At 38.4% G+C, this 19,116-nt stretch overlaps 1 protein-coding gene and 1 non-coding gene across 3 annotated transcripts in view; one reads left to right on the top strand and one right to left on the bottom strand.

The window, feature by feature from the left end:
* On the bottom strand, nucleotides 1-106 carry LOC123631105. Its single transcript, XR_006732980.1, has one exon. It is a non-coding gene; the product is annotated as a U6 spliceosomal RNA (small nuclear RNA).
* Nucleotides 107-5,917: 5,811 nt separating this feature from the next.
* Nucleotides 5,918-19,116, top strand: part of CTDSPL2 (CTD small phosphatase like 2) — a 92,606-nt gene continuing 79,407 nt past the window's right edge. The window contains exon 1 of one of the 2 annotated variants that reach the window (XM_045528056.1): nucleotides 5,918-6,534. The gene's annotated coding sequence lies outside the window, so the exon portion shown is untranslated. The remainder of the gene's footprint in view (nucleotides 6,535-19,116) is intronic. The other variant, XM_045528047.1, reaches the window with a different exon arrangement.

A 19,116-nucleotide genomic window follows, 5' to 3' on the forward strand; every position in this document is an offset into this window, starting at 1 on the left:
AAAAATATGGAACACTTCACGAATTTTCGTGTCATCCTTGTGCAGGGGCCATGCTAATCTTCTCTGTATCATTCCTATTTTGTTTTTTTAATGAGACAGAATCTCATTTTGTTGCCTGGGCTAGGGTGCCGTGGCATCATCCTAGCTCATGGCAACCTCAAACTCGTGGGCTCAAGCAATCCTCCTGCCTCAGCCTCCTGGGTAGCTGGGACTACAGGCATGTGCCACCATGCCCAGCTAATTTTTTTTTTCTATTTTTAGTTGTTTGTCTAATTTCTTTCTATTTTTAGTAGAGATGGGGTCTTGCTCTTGCTCAGGCTGGTCTTGAACTCCTGAGCTCAAGCAATCCTCCCACCTCGGCCTCCCACAGTGCTAGGATTATAGGTGTGAGCCACTGCGCCCGGCCCCTATTTTCACATATGTGCTGCGGAAGCAAGCATGTTGCAAAACTCTAGGCCTTCTGCAGCTATGAACTAGCAAAGTACAACACAAAGCATCTATAAGTTTAGGTGAGCACTCAGTGACTGAAATGCCACTAAAAAAAGAATCATCAGTTTTCAGAGAAGATAACAGATTCCAGAATCTCTACAATATATGATTTACAATTTCCAGTGTTCAGTTAAAAATAACTAGACATATAAACAATAAAATGTGATCCATAGTTTTAAGAAATTGAGATGGACCTTTTTATTGTTTGTTTCTTAAGGCAGCTATTATAAAATGTTCAAAGAATTAAATGAAAATATGTTAATGAGTGAACAGATAGGGAATCTCGGGACATGGAAATTATAAAAAACTTAATGGAATTCGAGAACTGCAAAGTACAATAACTCCAATGAAAAATCAGACGAGTTTAATAACAGATTGGAGATGGCAGAGAAATGAACTTGAAAACGTACAAATGGAGTCATTGTATAAGTATTTGGAAATACAGGGTTGAAATGTTGAGAGACCCAGAAACATCGATTTGGGATTCCATTTGTCAAAATTAATGAACAGCCCCTTAAGATGCTGTCCATCCCACTCCTCACCACAAGATTCCATCATGGCAGAACAATGATCATTGTTTCAGCTACTTTTTTTTTTTTTTGAGACAGTGTCTTGCTTTGCTACCCAGGCTGGAGTGCAGTGGCATGATCATAGCTCACTGCAATCTCAAACTTCTGGGCTCAAGCGATTCTCCTGCTTTAGCCTCCTGAGTAGCTGGGACTGTAGGTGTGTGCCACCACACTGGCTAAATTTTCCTATTTTTGGTAGAGATGGAGTGTTGCTCTTGCTCAGGCTGGTTTCCAGCTCCTGGCCTCAAGCAGTCCTTCCACCTCAGCCTCCCAATGTGCTAGGATTACAGGCATAAGCCACCACATGTGGCCTCAACAGACTACTTTTTAGGGCAGTTTTCCATTCAAAGTAAAATTGAGCACAAAACACAGAGTTCCCACATACCCCCTTCCTACACACATATACAGAGCCTCACTCACCATCAACATTCTGCACTAATGTAGAATGTTACAGTTGATGAACCAACACTGAGACATCACAACCAAAGTCCATAGTTCATGTGAAGATTTATTATTTGTGTTACATTCTATGGCTTTGGACAAATGTGTAATGACATGTCCCTACCATTATAGTACCATGTAGAATAGTTTCACAGTCCTAAAAATCCCTTGTGTTCCACCTATTCCTCCTTCCTTACCCCTAAATCCCTGGTCACCACTGATGTTTTTACTGTCTCTATATCTAGAATGTCATACAGTTGGAATCATACAGTATGCAGCCTTTTCAGGTTGGCTTCTTTCACTTAGTAATATGCATTTAACATTCCCCCATGACTTTTCATGACTTGATAGCTCATATCTTTTTAGTTGAATAATACTCCATTGTATGACTCTATCACAGTTTATCCATTCCAAAGGACATTTTCGTTGTTCCAAGTTATGGTAATTATGAATAAAGCTGCTATAAACATTCATGTGCAGGTTTTTGTGTGAACATGTTTTCAACTCATTTGGGTAAATTCCAAGGTGCAATTTTATTTTTACTGTAGTAAGATATACATAAAATTCACTATTGTACATATATATATATAAAGCATACAATTGAGTGGCATTAAGTACATTCACAATGTTGTACAAGTATCATCACTATCTAGTTCCAGAACTTTTTTAACACCTCAAAGGGGAACCTTGTATCCATCAGGCAGTCACTGAAGTAAGTATTAATTTTTAAATTTAATTAAAATTAAGTAAAATTTAAAGTTAAGTTCCTCTGTCACACTAGCCACCTTTCCAGTGCTCAGAGGCCATATGTGGCTAGTGGCTACTGGCTATTGAGTAGCACAGGTCTAAGGGAAGAGAATTAGAGGCAGAGGAAACAACAAATACAAAGTCTTCGCTGCAGGAATGCATTTTCTCAAACAACAGTTAGTTGGCCAGTATGAGTAGAGTACAACAAGAAAGAGGTAGGCAATGTGGTCAGTGAGGTAGCCAAGAGTCAGTCAGCTAATGAAGAGCTTTCCATGCCTTAGTGAAGACTTTAGATTTATGGGGGTGATGGAAAATTTTAAAAATTTAAAATCATCACTGGCTGCTATGTTGAAAAGATTAAAGGGGTTCAAGAATGAAGCAAAAAGACTATAAAAGTTGTTACAGTATAGTGAAAGATGATGGTTCTTGAGCTAGGGATGTAGCTGAGGTGATGAGAAGAGGTTAGACGGACCATATATTTTGAAAGTTTAGTTTATTATACTTTCCAACTGGACCTTGGGGTATGAGAAGGAAAAATTGCATTCAGTAAGGTGAAGAACACTAAGGGAGAAGCAGGTCTGAGAGAAAATTAAGAGTTTAGTTTTGACTATATAAATTTTCAGATGACCATTGCCATCAATAAGTGCAATATTGGAGCAAAATGACAGTTTTGATATATTTTTGAAAATATATGATTTTACAATATTTAATATGAATTTTGCTGCCTTAGTGAGTTGCCATAAGAGAGTGATAAAAACATATACATCCTAGAGAGAAAATATTAATATAAGAATAGATTGTGACGTACATATACCTTATATTTCAGATAAATGGTAAATATATTCCATATACTCTGGAATTAGGGACCTACTGAAAGACTATTGGAGATCTGAGAGACTACTACATTATTTAATGAACATTCTATTTCATTAGTGTTTTCATACAGCAGTAGTTTTAAATAGTTTAAATTGAACATGCAAGATAGGTGCAGTGGTGTGTACATGTAGTCCCAGCTACTTGGGAGGCTGAGGTGAGAGGATTGCTTGGGCCCAAGAGAGTAAGTCTAGCCTGGGCAACATAGTGAGGCTTCAACTCTTAAAAAAAGAAGAAGAAAAGAAAAATGAAAAAAAAGCATGCAAAAATACCTGCTACTAGTTTTTGGGGTTTTTTTTGCATCATATTTTTCCCATGGCCACCGATTTGCATCTAAATGTACTTTCCAGTTTTTAAAAGTTCATATTTTTAGGTCTTTATTTTATTCTGAAATTTTGGATAAGGTTGAAAAGGTGGTCTTACTAATGACCTATGTAACAGAGGAAAATAAACTATCAAACAGAAAGTAAGGAAAATAAACTCACAGCACATAATTGCCCCTTTGGAAAAAAAAAGAAAAAACCTTACAACTACCCCCTTTGTTTTGTTTAATTAAAACACCTGTGGTCTAACTCATTATCTCTAAGACTTCATTTTTCTCAGGCTTGAAAAGCCTTAAGCAGACAGTAGGGGTGTGAATTCCCTGCTCCAACTCTCTGCCTCAGTTCCTGCAAGAAACACATTTCAAGGACTCCGATAAACTGGCTTCACAGAAAAAAGGGGGGGAAAATAGCAAAAGCAAACACCACTGCTCTGCAGCTGTTCCTGTTATCAGTCTGCTAAAGCAGAGAAAAAAGCCATCTTTACCCTTTAAAACACCAGCAGCATTTCCTCAAAGGCCTGGTATTTTCACTCCTTTCTCTATGTGCCATGGCCACTCCTTCCTTCTCTCTCTCTTTCTCAGGAAAATAAATAAGCTTTATACTTCTTTCTATCCTAAACTGTGTGAGAATTCTTTCTCCAACCCTCCATGAACACCTAGTAAGTTTCCACCCTAACAAAAGTTACTGAAACTTAAAGACACTAACAACCACCATTTAAGGAGCAAGGGAAGCACCTTGCTAAGTGCTTTCATAATCTAATTTGAGCTTCACAACAATTCACTTAGATACTGCAGAAAAGAGACTAGTAGAAAAAGATCATGGGCTATAAATGATAGTTAAGGTGAAAAACAGAATGCAATAATTATCCTTTGTGAAAAAATGGTGTTAAAATGTTAAATAAATTGCACAAGGATTTAGTCTTACTACCAGCAACATTTCTAAATGTAACAAAGCTAACAATGATAACAACATTGCCAGAGGAGGTGGTGTAATGAGCAGATGGAGGCTTGAGACCTGATTGTATATACTAGCTGATTGTGTCTTCCAATAAGGCATCTGTTTTTCTTTTTTTCTTTTATCTTTTTTTAAATTTCAGTGTCTTCAAGGGTATGCATATGAACAAACACCACCTATTCTACCTACCTCCCAAGGTTGTTGGGAGAATCAAAATGCATATAAAAATATTTTGTAAATGGCATATTTTAGTTAAGTTTTAGAAGCATGAAGGTTTGAAATAACTACTTCTTGAAACTTTTTCCTAGAAATATTTTTAATTTTATTTCATTTAAAATAACTTTAGTAATAATGGGGGTAATTATTTAGCTTACTGCTTTCCCTGATACACATTGGATAATGAATAATTATCTGTTGATTTCCATTTAGCTTTTCAGGAATGTATTATTTTGTGGACTATAACTAGTTATGTGCTGTGTATACCACCATCTCTCAATAAATGTCACATTCAAAGCATTTTTGTACTATGAAAGATTTAGGGTGCAAATGAACTCTGAGCTCTGACAGGATCTGTTGTATATAAGGTTTTCAGAAGACAACCCACTTAGGTGCTCCACGCTTTGAAACAATCAATCAGATTCACAAGGTTATGTTATTTGTGCTTACCTCTCAGCCTCATATCTTTCCATCTACCCCCTTTATCCCCCAAATCCTCTTTCCCTGGTGCACAGAACTACTTCTCCAATGGCTCAACACAATCTCATCTTTGGACTTTTTCGTTTGTTGTTTCCTTTATCTAGACACTCTTTGCTTGTGTTTGACTTTGATGTCATCCATCTTATGAAAGCCATCCTAGACACCCTCACCAGCACCCTCGTGTCCTCCAATGCCTATCATTCCACCCCTTGTAGTCACTTTATCACATCGTATTTAAATTACTTGTGTGAGCACTTCAATAGACTGTGAAGTTTGGGAGACAGTGTCCAAGTCTGCCTCGTTCACTATTGTATCCCTCGCACCTAATATTTTTTCAATGAGTTATGTCTTGATTGAATAGTGAAAGTTGCTTAGAGTTTTAGTTAAAAGACAATGCTCTGCCAACCACTAGGCTTGGTTTTCTGATACTCCACTGGGACTGGTTGCTCTGGATTGATACATTTTCATTTTGTGGAGCTGTCTTTTGAACTAAGCTTGCAGGTGGGAGCCCATTTGTCTGAAAGATCCGAATTCTCAACCTGCAGAACTACCTCCGACCCTGCGTGGAATCGAAGGGTGTGAATTTGTATGACTGATCCAAGAGCGACAGCTATGCTCTCTAGGCAGCGAGCTGGAAAGAGGACTTTCAGGAGCCACTGAAATCCCAGGAAAGGCTTGCGTGATGCCCCCGGCTTCGGCCAGCCTTCCCCACCAACTACCTCCTCCAGCGCGCCAAGCCGTTAGTCCCACCCCGTCCCCTCGGCTCCACCCATCTGGCTCGCCCACGTTACTAAACCCTGGCAGCCAGGAAGTGCGACGCGTTCCTAAGCCTCGCCTCCGGGGCGAGGGCGCGCTCCCCCTCCCAGCTCGGCCTAAGCAGTTCCGTTAGCAGCGGGAGGAAAAACCGTCCTTCGGGTCCCCGCCTCTCCACTCCTAAGGCTTTACTCCCTACTCCCCCTGCGACCACTACACAGCCGGCTACGGAGGCCCCTGAAGTACAAATATCCCCCCCAGGCCCTTGCGTTCCGGTTAGGTTTTGTCCTTTCTTATTTCATGTGGTCCTACGGCCCTGTGTTCTCTTTCTGTCAGGAATTCAAACTCGGGAGTTTCTTCCGGCGTAAGGAACTTCAACGCTGTTCACGGAAGTAAAAGTGTTTTTTTTTTGTTGTTGTTGTTGCCTCTGTGACTGCCCGCATTCCTTCCCTCCCACCTCGCGGAATTGTGGTGGGAGGGGGAGGAGAAAGGCAGGGCGCCTGCGCGGAGAGGCCGCTTTCCATCCGGGTCCCTGCCCGTGCGGTGCAGCAGGTCGGTAGGCGGGAAATGGCGACTGGCTGAAGGAGCTGGTTCTGTTGCTGCTGCGGGCTAAGCGGGAAAGACACCACACATTGCGCAGTCGGGACCATCGCCGGAGCCTGAGGACACTTCTCTGTCGTCACAGTTAGGTAATCCTCTTCGTCCAGACGTTGCTGCTGCTCCCAATTTTAGTCCTCCTCCTCTTCCAGGGCCGTCTGCCGGGATCTCCTCCCCTTCTCAACCCGGTCCTCCAGCGGCTCCAGCGCCTTGGTAGGCATGTTCTATTGGCGCCTCGTACGTCCACTGTGTGGAGCCACTCTTCTCTGGACTTTCTCCTGGGAACCAAAGGGGAGCTCACTTCCCGCCAGCTTCAGCTCTTAGGCTGCGGCCTGCGTTGTGATTTCTGGGGTTAGATTTCACTTTGCTGCCCACCCCCACTCTGATCTCACGTTCCTAGTCCCCAACCCTGTGGTCCCTCTGGGTACTTAAGTTAGAAGATCAGGTTTTCTAACCTTCTTGGCTCACTTGATGTATTTGGTATTTCATTCTTTCTAGTAGGGTGCTTTCAGGGGGGCGTTGCTCTATCTCAGTTCTTATAAACACCTTTTGAGAATCTGGGAGAAGGGATTTCACTAAGTTCTGTTTATCTTTTGTACCGTTAAAATGTCGAGTTGACATTGTTACTTTTTCAAATCAAGAGTGGCAGTGAAGAATAGCCCATGTGGAAGGCCTCTGGTTTCCATAGTGGTTAATGAAGAGTGAATCTTATTATCCTTAATATTCTATGCTTTCTTTGGATATTAAGTACTTGTATGGGTGTTTACTTTTTCATTCTTGACCAGAATTATGTGATAAATAATTGGATAAGTAAATCGCATTTATTTACTTCTCACCCTAGTGGTGACTGGATGTGTGAATGATGTTAAGTACTTTAGAGTACCTCAGGGAAGCCTAAAGAGATACTGCTCGTAAAATTCCCTGAGATCCTGAAATGAAAAGTACTTAGTAGATGTTCCTCCGAGGCAGGGATTTATCTTTCTAATGCTAGTAAAGCAGTACCAAGATTACTGTCTAACGTGGATATACAAATTAGTGACTTGAAATGATAGATTTATCTGTGTAATTTTCAGATTGTAGATTGCTTTATATTCCGTCTCCCCAGTCTTTGCCAGGTTGTAAATTTTCGTTGGTGATCCAGCTGTTACCCTTATAAAAGCAGGATTATGGCAAGTTAAAGCTAGTTTTTTTCTTTTCTTTTCTTTCTTTCTTTCTTTTTTTTTTTTTTTAACATGAAGAGCAGTTGTCCATAAAGAGAATTAATAAGGTTGTTGGTATTTTTTAGAATTTGTTTTTCAATTGTGTTGAATTTGGGGCCTTTGTGGTTGTCTTTTTTCCACTAACCAAATTAAAATGTTAAAAAGTGGTGCATATCAGTTGATATTTATAACTCAAAAGCTTTCAGCTTTGTAGGTCCAACTTAGAAAACTTCACTGCTGTTAGTATATTAGGATTAAATTTCAGAAGTAAACAGGAACGCACAAACATCACTATAATAGTCCTCATTTGATAGACTTTGCCCAAGGTCATAAAGAAAGTCAAGGCAAAATGTAGCTCTTATGTGAAGCAGTCTTTTAGGATTGAGTTGAACTTCATATTTCTTTTCTAGGACCAATAGAGGTGGGAAGTGGAGGTACAGGTATGTTAACTAGTTGCTTAGTCAATTTGTTTAAAAAATGGGGCCAAATATATGGCTTAAAGGGATCTAAAATGTTGATCTGGTGTAGGCTTTGTATTTTAATGACCTTTTCAGATATTTTATAGCATTAATGTTTTTAATAAAATTTGGTTTGCAGTTAGCTGAATGAGCATTGTAGACTATGTTTTCAAGAGTTCTCCCAAATTTTCTGATATTACATTCATTTAGTACCTGCACTCTTTTTTAAATTTTTATTTTTTTCTCAGATCTTGCAGGGAAGAATCAAAACTTGAAAGCTTTTGGTGGTGTAACCTTTAACCCTTATAGATGTATAGCTATATAGAAAATCCAAATAGGGTTGCATAGGAATACCAAATAGGATTGGTATGTTTTACAATATTCCATTCTATATAGTGTCTCTTTGGCATTTCATTTGAGCTAGTAATGTTATTCTTTTTCCATTGTTAAGATGTTAAAAATTGGGGAGGTTTTATTTTTCCCAAACACATTTAGCTGATTTCAAGTTTGTGATTTCTGGTCAAGTGGTTTCTTCATGAGATTATTATGTAACAGAATCCATCTAATGCTGGTTAAACTTGGTCCTGTTGTTCAGAAAGAATGTACTACATTCGTAACTATAGAATTGTCAGTTGAGTAAAATGGTATTTATCTCAGTCATAGGAGACTATGCTTTGGATTAGAATTTGAAAAAAGCAATATCTAATTATATTTCTAATTTATCAAGTTGTTGTGAAAGTATAAAGTAGAAAAAACACTTTAAGTCACAATTATCAAGTGTGCTGAGAGGACTTCATGTATGGTGTGCTCTAAGTAATTTTTCTTGGTAGGTTAAGAAGTACCTGACCATTTTAACTGGATTGGCTACAGGGGGTTATTTGCTCTACTTTGAGGATGAGGAGATTTAACAGACATGAAACTGTACAATTAGAGCTTTAGTTTCCACTTACTTGACATTTGCCATGAGGCATGTATCTAAGGCAGCCATATATTCACTAGTGGTTATATGAGTACATTAATTTTTAATTTAAACTGTACTAAATTGTAATTGGCCCTACATTACAAATATGTAGACTAGGTAGTTGACTATATGGTATAATTTGAGAATTGCCAATGCCTAACTTTACTTGTATCTCTCTAGTGTTTTATGCAATTCTTTCTAAAATATCCTGTTTTAAATCACAAATTCTCTGGAAGAGAAACTTTAAACTATTGTCTTTTATTGGCAATATTATCACAGATTAGCTATCAAATAGACTTACTGATACCATACAGAGGTGAGGGTTTAGAGAAAAGGGAATATAGAGTTAAATTTCTCTGTACTGACTATGATCAGGAGAGGTGTGGAATATAAGATCGTTGTCTAGGGAAGACTGGCATGGTGAGAGTAGAGTAATAGTGAGAAGCTTGGGCCTTTTGGGGTCCTTTGGGTACCTGGCAGTAAGGAATGATGAGACTAAGTGTGGTCCCAAGAAGAACTGTAAGACCTTAAGGACAGTTATTTTAACATAAGGTCATCATAGGCCATTTGACTATATTAGGGACCCCGTATTTTATTGTATCCATGGCCTCCTGCATTAGATTGAAAAAAAGGGAATATGTTGGCTGGGTATGGTGGCTCACGCCTGTAATCCTAGCACTGGGAGACCAAGGCGGGTGGATTGCGGGTGGATCGCTCCAGGTCAGGAGTTTGAGACCAGCCTGAGCAAGAGCGAGACCCCGTCTCTACTAAAAATAGAAAGAAATTATATGGACAACTAAAAATATATATAGAAAAAATGAACTGGGCATGGTGGCGCATGCCTGTAGTCCCAGCTACTCGGGAGACTGAGGCAGTAGGATCGCTTAAGCCCAGGAGTTTGAGGTTGCTGTGAGCTAGGCTGATGCCATGGCACTCTAGCCTAGGCAACAGAGTGACACTCTGTCTCAAAAAAAAAGGGAATATGTCTAGGTTTTCTTTTCTTTTTGAGACAGTCTTGTTCTGTCATTCTGGCTAGAGTGCAGTGGTGTCATCATAGCTCATTGCAACCTCAAACTCCTGGGCCCAAGCAATCCTCCTGCCTCAGCCTCTTGAGGTAGTGGGGGCTACAGGCATGCACCATGACACCTGGCTAATTTTTTGTATTTTTTCTGGAGTCAGGGACTGGCTGTTGCTCAGGCTGGTCTCGAACTCCTGACCTCAGGAATTCCTCCTGTCCCAGCCTCGCAGAGTGCTAGATTTACAGATGTGAGCCACTGGACCCAGCATTTTGGGGGAAGGGGGATGGGAGAGGTCTCTCTCTCTCTTAGGCTAGAGTGTAGCGGTGTCATCATAGCTCACTGCAACTTCAAAGTCCTTGGCTCAAGTGATCCTCCTGCTTCAGCCTCCTGAGTAGTTGGAATTACAGGCTCACTCCACCACACTCATATAATTTTTCTAGTTTTTTCTAGAGACAGAGGTTTCACTAGGTAGCTCCGGCTGGTCCTGAATTCCTGGCCTCAAGCGATTCTTCCTCATTGGTTTCCCAAAGTGCTAGGATTTCAGGTGTGAGCCACAGTGCCCGGCCTAGATTAAACACAAATCATGAATTGGCAGCATCCTGGGGGTTCTAGCAATCAGGCTTTCTTATCTTCCTTTCTTCCTTTCTTTCTTTCCTTTCTTTCTTTGAGGCAGGTTCTTGTCTGTTGCCTGGACTAGAGTGCAGTGGCATTATTATAGCTCACTGCAACCTCAAACTTCCAGGCTGAAGCCATCCTCCTGCCTCAGTCTCTCCAGTAGCTGAGACTACAGGTACATGCCACCACACCTGGCTGATTTTTCTATTTTTGTGGAAAATGGGGTCTTGCTATGTTGCTCAGGCTGGTATTGAACTCCTGGCCTCAAGCAATCCTTGCACCTTGGCCTCACAAAGTGCTGGGATCATAGGGGTGAGCCACCATGCTTGGTTGGAGACAGGCTTTCATAATAGATACATTAATTTTTTGGACAAGGAAATGTGTTTACTGCTTTGGTGAAAGAAACCTAAAACTACTAGTAGAAGGCACTTAAATACTTCAGAAACAATTTTGATTAAGATTTAGTAATAGCAGTTTGTATAGTGTAGGAAGAATATTTTCTTCCTTTGGATGAAAACTTATATATTGAGAAATTGGGAACAAAAGCAGAGAAGTTGCTAAAAATAAATAAGAGTATAAATAACTTGCTATTTTAAGTTTCTCATGTTGACCAGTTAAAATAATCTTTAACTAGGAATTTTCAAAGTATGCTTTATTAAAAGAAGTGTATATTTGTTAAGGAAAAATATTCAGGACACATAAAGATCTTTTTAGTTGAGAGAAAACTATTTGCTTTAGTTTTGTCTTGGTATTCCCCAAATATGTATGAGTTGGAAATGATTAACCTCTCACTGATCTTGCAAGTACCTGCTTTAGTGTATTTTGTTAAATTAATTACATAATCCTTTAATTTTCTAATGTACAGATAAAAATTATTTGAAAAATATTTACAATCATATTGCAAACCATCATGCATTCCCCCTATTGGGAATATGCCTTTTAATTAATTTTTTTTAGTAGTAGCAAACAAGAGGACATTTCTGTTAGAGAATTATGATTATACCTGATCTTTGTCTAGTAGTTTAAATAAAAATTCACTCTTCATAAACTTTGTCTTCTATGTCCCATATTTATCTCAATCATAATGATTAGTTTTTCCTTGGTAGGTAGTGGTAAGAATAGTGGAAAATTATGTGAGACACTTAATGTGAATTTATTTTGGGCAAAGGCCATGATGTTTTACTTTATTATTTTAAAGATTTTTAGTTACTATTTTTCTTCATTGTCAACATCTCATTGATTCTTTTCTTACTATCCAATTAATGTGTTCTGAGGGTTTCAGATTTCTTCAGGCCTGAGAGTAAGTTTAATGTAAAACTAATTTACTTTAAATGGAAGATTTTTTTTTAATCAAAAGGGTATAAATAAGTATAGTAAATTCATCTCTGCCCTTGCCCATTTTTGGTGGGAACTATTTAATCTTTACAATTTCTTTGTTGATGTATCCAGTAGGTACATTGAAACTTGTATGTATGTAGGTGAGCCCCACAAATTAAAACAAAATATGTTGGCACATTCCACAGATAGGATAGTAATATGGTGAGAAATGGTAGCCTGGGAGTGTCAAGTTTCCCATGAGCTTGTTGAGAAAAAGGATGAACTATGGTACTCACTTCTTATGAATTCATAACCTATATTCTTGCTAAAATAACATTTTGTTTTTAAAGTTTTATTGGTATGAATTTTCTTACATGTAATAGAATTCTCTTTTTATAAGGTGAACAATCTGCAAATTGTTCTATTAAAGCTTAGGTTAAAGAAATACAAATACCTTATTCTGTCTGCAACAAATATGAGTTTTGCCCTAATATTTGTGCTAAGGCCATATAAGGTTTTAAATTGGGGTGCTAGTAGTAGCATTTAAAAACATATATCTGGACTGGATGTGGTAGCTCACGCCTGTAATCCTAGCACTCTGGGAGGCCGAGGTGGGAGGATCCCTTGAGCTGAGGAGTTGGAGACCAGCCTGAGCAAGAGTGAGACCGCATCTCTACTAAAAATAGAAAAATTAGCCGGGCATCATGGCGCGCCCCTATAGTCCCAGCTATTTGAGAGGCTGAGGCAGGAGGATCGCTTGAGTCCAAGAGTTTGAGGTTGCTGTGAGCTAGGCTGACGCCATGGCACTGTACTCAGGGCAACAGAGTGAGACTTTGTCTCAAAAAAAAAAATAAATAAAAAATAAAAACATATATCTGAATGATCTCCTGTCTTAGAGTTGGTGCTTCATATGATGCTCCTCTACTTATTCCTTCTGCCCTAGTTGACTTTTGTTTTTTTTTTAGGTGACAGAAATCTCTTCCTGACATCATTCATTGAAGGTTTAGGGAAGTAGTGGAGAGTAAAAGTGGACAGTTGAAATACCTGAAGGTGTTGATTTCAGATTAGTTGGGCTAGAAATATAGACTAAGTAGAAGTAGATGCTGCCTTGTTTTTTTTTTTTTTTTTTTTTTTTGAGACAGAGTCTCACTCTCTTGCCCGGGCTAGAGTGCCGTGGCGTCAGCCTAGCTCACAACAACTTCGAACTCCTGAGCTCAAGCGATCCTGCTGTCTCAGCCTCCCGAGTAGCTGGGATTACAGGCATGCGCCACCATGCCTGGGTAATTTTATCTATCTATCTATCTATCTATATATATATATATTTTTTTTTTTTTTAGTTGTCCATATAATTTCTTTCTATTTTTAGTAGAGACAGGGTCTTGCTCTTGCTCAGGCTGGCCTTGCACTCCTGAGCTCAAACGATCCGCCCACCTCGGCCTCCCAGAGTGCTAGGATTATAGGCATGAGCCACCGCGCCCGGCCTAGATGCTGCCATTTTTGATAATGTCGTTTGGTATCAACTGAGGCAATGACTTTTAGCTTTTTCTTTCATGGATATAAGTTAATATAAATTTAGTAATCACACCATTTGTAAGGTAAAGTATAAATTAACAGACGGGTAGAATTTTAGAGCTAGAGGAGACCAATGAGGTCACTAGTCCAATAACATCTGTGTTTTATTAATGATGAATCATTCTAAAGACTTTTTAACATGTAGTAAATGTCTTAATTAGGGTACTGCAGGATGAGTTGTATATAATAGAAAGATGAAATAGCTGTGATTAATGACTCATTTCCCATTTTTGACAGCATATTTTAATTTTTTAAGGTAAAATTTACATGCAGTGAAATGCACAGATCTGATGTTCAATAACTTGCTTTTGAGGAAATGAAATGCTAGAATGATTGCATGACTTTACTGACTAGTGATCGATTCAGGACTGGAAACTGGCTTCCTTCCTCCTGGTCTGGAGGTAATTCCTCTAGTAACTCCTTTAGGAGCCTATTCCAGAACCTTGCGTGCATGTATTATTCTTTATATAGCCAATATAATTAATACATACCTAAAATTTTATGGCAAACCTTGACTTAACTTTGTTGCCTTTAAAGTTTGATTTGTGATCTTTTTACAGTTTTCATTATTTATATTTATTATCCACTCTTTTTTCCTCTTAATGTGTGATACATCAGTACAGGTTGAGTATCTCTTATCTGAAATGCTTGGGACCAGAAGTGTTTCAGATTTCAGATTTTTTAACATTTTGGAATATTTACATATATATAATGAGCTATCTTGGAGATAGGACCCAAGTCTGAACACGAAATTGATTTATATTTCATATGTAACTTATATACATAGTTTTATACAATATTTTAAATAATTTTGTTCTTGAAACTTTTTTTTTGTTTGTTTCTTTTAACTTGTTTTTATTTTTTAATTGATACATAATAGTTGTACATATTTATGGGGTACATATGATATTTTGATACAAGCATATAGTGTATAGTGATCAGATCGGTAATGGGGATATTCATCACCTGAAACATTTATCATTTCCTTGTGTTGGAACCATTTCAAATCTTCTCTTCTAGCTATTTTGAAATATGTTATAAATTATTGTTAAATATAGTCACCCTATTCTGCTGCCAAACACTAGAACTTATTCCTTTTATCTAAGTGTATTTTTGTACCCATTAACCAACCTTCTTCATCCCCTTCCCCCCCCCCACCTCTCCACTACCCTTCTCAGCCTCTTTTTGAAACTGTTTCGACTGACCTGTCAAATGAAGTCAGATATGGAATTTTCCACTTGTGATTTCATGTTAGTGGTCAAAAAGTTTTGGATTTTGGGACATTTCAGATTTCAGATTTTCAGATTAGGGATGCCCAACCTATATGCCACTTCTCTCTTTCAGCAGACATACTTGTTTGAAAGAGGACACACTAGTTAGTTCTAGGTACTATAATTTCTTAAGGATTCTTCAAATATGCTATTTTTCTTCATGTGTTTACATAGAGATTTGTGCACTCAAGACCTCAATAGCAAATTTATTTTATTTATTTTCTATTTATATTTTGTAGAAATGGGGTCTCGTCATGTTGCTTAGGTTGGTCTCAAACTCCTGGCCTCAAATGATCCTCTTTCCTCAGCCTCCCATAGTGCTGGGATCACAGGGGTGAGCCACCATGCCCAACCCCTCAATAGCAAATTATCAGCCGAGTTTGTGCTTATATTATTATTGTAATCTTACTGTTAACACAAGATAATTTGTAACTGTAATTGTCTATTTCAAAGATTGCTTGGTATTAGGGATTTTGTGAAGAGGAAGGAAATCTTACGAGGAAGGAACATTTTTAGTTTTATTTAGAGACCCCTTTTTTGTGAACAAGAATTGATTACTGCGGTGAGAATTGTTTATGTTTCAGTGATACAGTTTTTCCCCTATGTAATCTGGTCTTTTTGAGACAGATTGCGGTTCAGTTCAACAAAGAGCGTTAACTTGTGTCCCAGGTTACTGGAGTTACAGATCAGGTTTCTCCCTTCAAGTCTCTTACAGTCAAGTGTGATTAAAGAGAAAGTTTATTTTACTATGATTTGTTAAGAGCTAAGGTAGAGATAATCACAAGGCTTACACAGATTTGGGTATGGAATTGGTTACTTATTGGAGTACATGATACTTGGACTGAGTTTTAAACAATGAAAATAAGAATTAGTTGAAAGAATGTTTGAGGTAGAGGGAAGAGCAGAAGCATGTATAGAGCACAGTGTGGGCAGGAGACTATTACTACTGCAGTGCAAAGAATGAGGCAGCAAATAACAATGAAAAAAGATGGAGAGATCTTGTGAGTTTTATATACAGTGCTGGAGAGTTTAGTCTTTATTTGAAGGCAGTTCATGGGAAACCTGGTGAGAAGAATAGGCAGATTGTGCAGTGCGGAGGATGGATTTAAAGAGGACAAGACCAAGAAATATTGTAGAGGTAAAATTATTAGGATTTGGTGATTGGCTATAGGGGGTAAGGGAGAGGAATAATGACTAGGGTGTTTAGGATGGCTTCTAAGTTTTTAGCTTGGTTGATTAGGTGGTAGCATTGCCTGTGATGAAGAATGTAGCAGGAGAAATATAGTAGGAAGGGCAGGTTGGGGTATGGGGGTGATATGGGAAAAATGAATTCAGTTTTGGGTAAGTTGAATTTGAGATGCCAAGTAAAAGTGTTGAGATGGTGGTTGGATATGAGTCTGAAATTTAGAGATGGTGGTCTAGAGAAACTAGCAGAATTAATGTTGTAGTTTATAATGAACATTGGAAGAGGCTCTTTCTCCATCTCCAAACATTCCCTTCCCCTAATTTTACCTGGGCTGCAGGTAAGTAGAAAGGAAACTTTGCCTAGTTTTGGATTGCTCGACAATCAGCTTTTTAAATTCCTGAAATGATACGTCATTCAAATGTTGAAAAAGTCATGAATTCTTACTCTTAAAATGTTTTTACCACCTTTGCTGTGTTTGTTTTGTGACATAATCTACCTCAATTGTATCATTTTCTTTTTGTTGTTGTTTTTTTTTTAATTTATTTTTATTTATTATTATTTCAGCATATTGTGGGGGTACAAAAGTTTAGGTCAATTGTATCATTTTCATTCATTAGTAGATTTAGTTCCTAAGTGTGCTTATTTCCCAATCTTTGTTTATTCTATTTTTTAGTGATACAAGTTGAGTATCCCTTATCTGAAATGCTTGGGACGAGAGGTGGATTTGGGATTTTTTTAGATTTGGGAATATTTGCATTGTACTGGTTGAGCATTTCCTTTGAATGTCATGTCCTTGCTCAAAAAATTTCTGGATTATGTAGCATTTCGAATTTCAAATTTTCAGATGAGGGATACTCAACCTGTAATAGAAAGGAATTTCTCTAGTAGCGGAGTTCTAAAGAACTGAGAGGATGGGTTAAATTTTATAATAACATAAATAGTAGGATTAACTAAGGTAAGGTTGTATAAGTGTGTTTAAACTCTTTGCTTTATATTTTAAATTTAGGTAATAAAATTAGGTTGTTGCTGATGTTATGTAGGCAACCTCTAACGTGTACTAGGCCTAATTAATGTGTTTTGTCTGTTTGGTTTTATTTTCAGAGTAATGTTGGCCTTGTAAAATGAATTGGGAAGTATTCCCATCTCTGCTCTTTACTGGAAGAGTTTATATAGATTTGGTATTGTGTCTTTTTAGATGTTTGGTAGGATTCTCCAGTGAAGCCATCTGGGCCTGGAGTTTTCTGTGTTAGAGGTTTTTACTACAGTTTAAATTTTTAAAATAGATAGGGGCTAATCAGGTTATCTATTATTGTGTGAGCTTTAGTGGTTCATATTTTTTGAGAAATTTGACCATTTTGTCAGAATTGTTTAGTGTATGGGTACAAAGTTGTTTGTAATATTCCATAATCTATAGAATGTGTAGTGTTACCCACTTTTCTTTGCCAATACCAGTAATTTGTGTCTTTGTTTGTTCTCAGTCCTGCTAGAGGTTTACCAATTTACTGATCTTTGTAAAAAATTCAACTTGTGGTTTCATTGATGTTTTTGTTTTTAACTTCATTGATTTCTGTTTCTATTGAATGTTTTGTCTTTTCACAGTGATTTGTAACTTCTTTTTTTGTGTCTTGCAATATTTTATTGAATGCTGAATATTGTGAATAGTATGGTAAAGACTGAGTCAATAGTATTTATACCTGGCAAATTGCATTCCTGGACTTTAAGTATAAGTCAGTCTATCAGGAGTTAAGCTGAATTTCTGTTTTGCTGTTGCAAAGGGTACTTTAAGTGCACTATTGGCTTCAAATTTCTTTTGTGTTACTTTGTGCTTAGGCTGGGAGTTAGGAAGATGTTTCTCAATTTTCCTGATCAGCTCTTAGCTTCTGGCTTTCCCTGTGCTCTTCTCCCTCTCCAAGAAGTAGACTATCTTTGTGTTAAGTGGTACTTGTTAGCCTGGTGGTGGAGTCGGGAATGTCTTGTCTTGGTCCAGTCTCAATCTTGGATAGGGCCTGTGTGCCTGGGCATCACAAGTAGAACTCTCAGTGATTTTGCTCCTCTAGCGCAAACTGCATCTTGTATCTTTGCAGGTCTTGTTTGGAAAAAGAGTTTCTCTGCTCCTGCCTCAGTGATAGATCTCTAATGTACAGCGTCCTGTACTCAAATGTACAGTTTCCTACCCCTCCTCTCTTGGTGGAGGGTTATTTCTTTCACCCTTCCCCCATCCTTAATTACATCTTCGCTTGGCCCTGACTGGGTCACTGGCCTTGCTGTTCCTCCCTTAGTGCCTTCAATCTTTTGTTCCTCAGGGGAAAAGGATCCGGTTGGGGCTTTGTATTTTTCCCATTGCAGAGGCTACTTCCTTCCTCCAGCCCTGCAATACCGAGGAAAGCTCTCTCTAGTTTGATGTTCCCATATTGTGTGAACCTGGTGGAGGTCTGGCAAAAATCTTGCAAATAGGTTTGAATTTTAGTTGAGTTTGTGGCTCCCAGGGATAATACAGGCTCATGCTGATCCACACACTTTGCCTTTAGCTTTTATTAACAATTTTAGATAAATTCTTTTTACCTGCTTTTATGGAACCATTGTTTTTCCCTTGCTCTACCACAGGTGAGCCAGTGCTTGCAGCCCCTTTCTCCTAGGGAAGGGCTTATCTTTTCTTGAATTTGAGACTTGTTGCCTTGAGTCTTCAGCTCTCTGATGGTTCAAGAAAGGTTTAATTTCGTAGTTTATCCAGTTTTTTTCTTGTTGTTGGGCTGGTGGTGGCATTCTTCCCAGCTCTTTAGCCTGGACAGACCCCAATTAATTTATGAGAATGGATCTCTAGGCAAAACTCCAGTGTGCCATGGAAGTGCTCTTCTCTTTTCTGGGACTGTAGTTTGTAATTCCTTGACTTCCTTGCCCTCAGGTTGCCTTTTCCTTGGTTTAGACCAAAAGAGAGGGTTCAAATTGGCTAGATTGATGGCGGAGAGAGAATAATTCTCCAACTGGCCCTAGGTTGCATTTCTTCTTCCCTAAACACTGTGGTTCCCCCAAAACTGTCTTGTAGTCAGCTCCTCCGCTACAATTTTTGTCATCTTTA

Source organism: Lemur catta, chromosome 1 (genome assembly GCF_020740605.2).
Source record: "Lemur catta isolate mLemCat1 chromosome 1, mLemCat1.pri, whole genome shotgun sequence".
NCBI lineage: Eukaryota > Metazoa > Chordata > Mammalia > Primates > Lemuridae > Lemur > Lemur catta.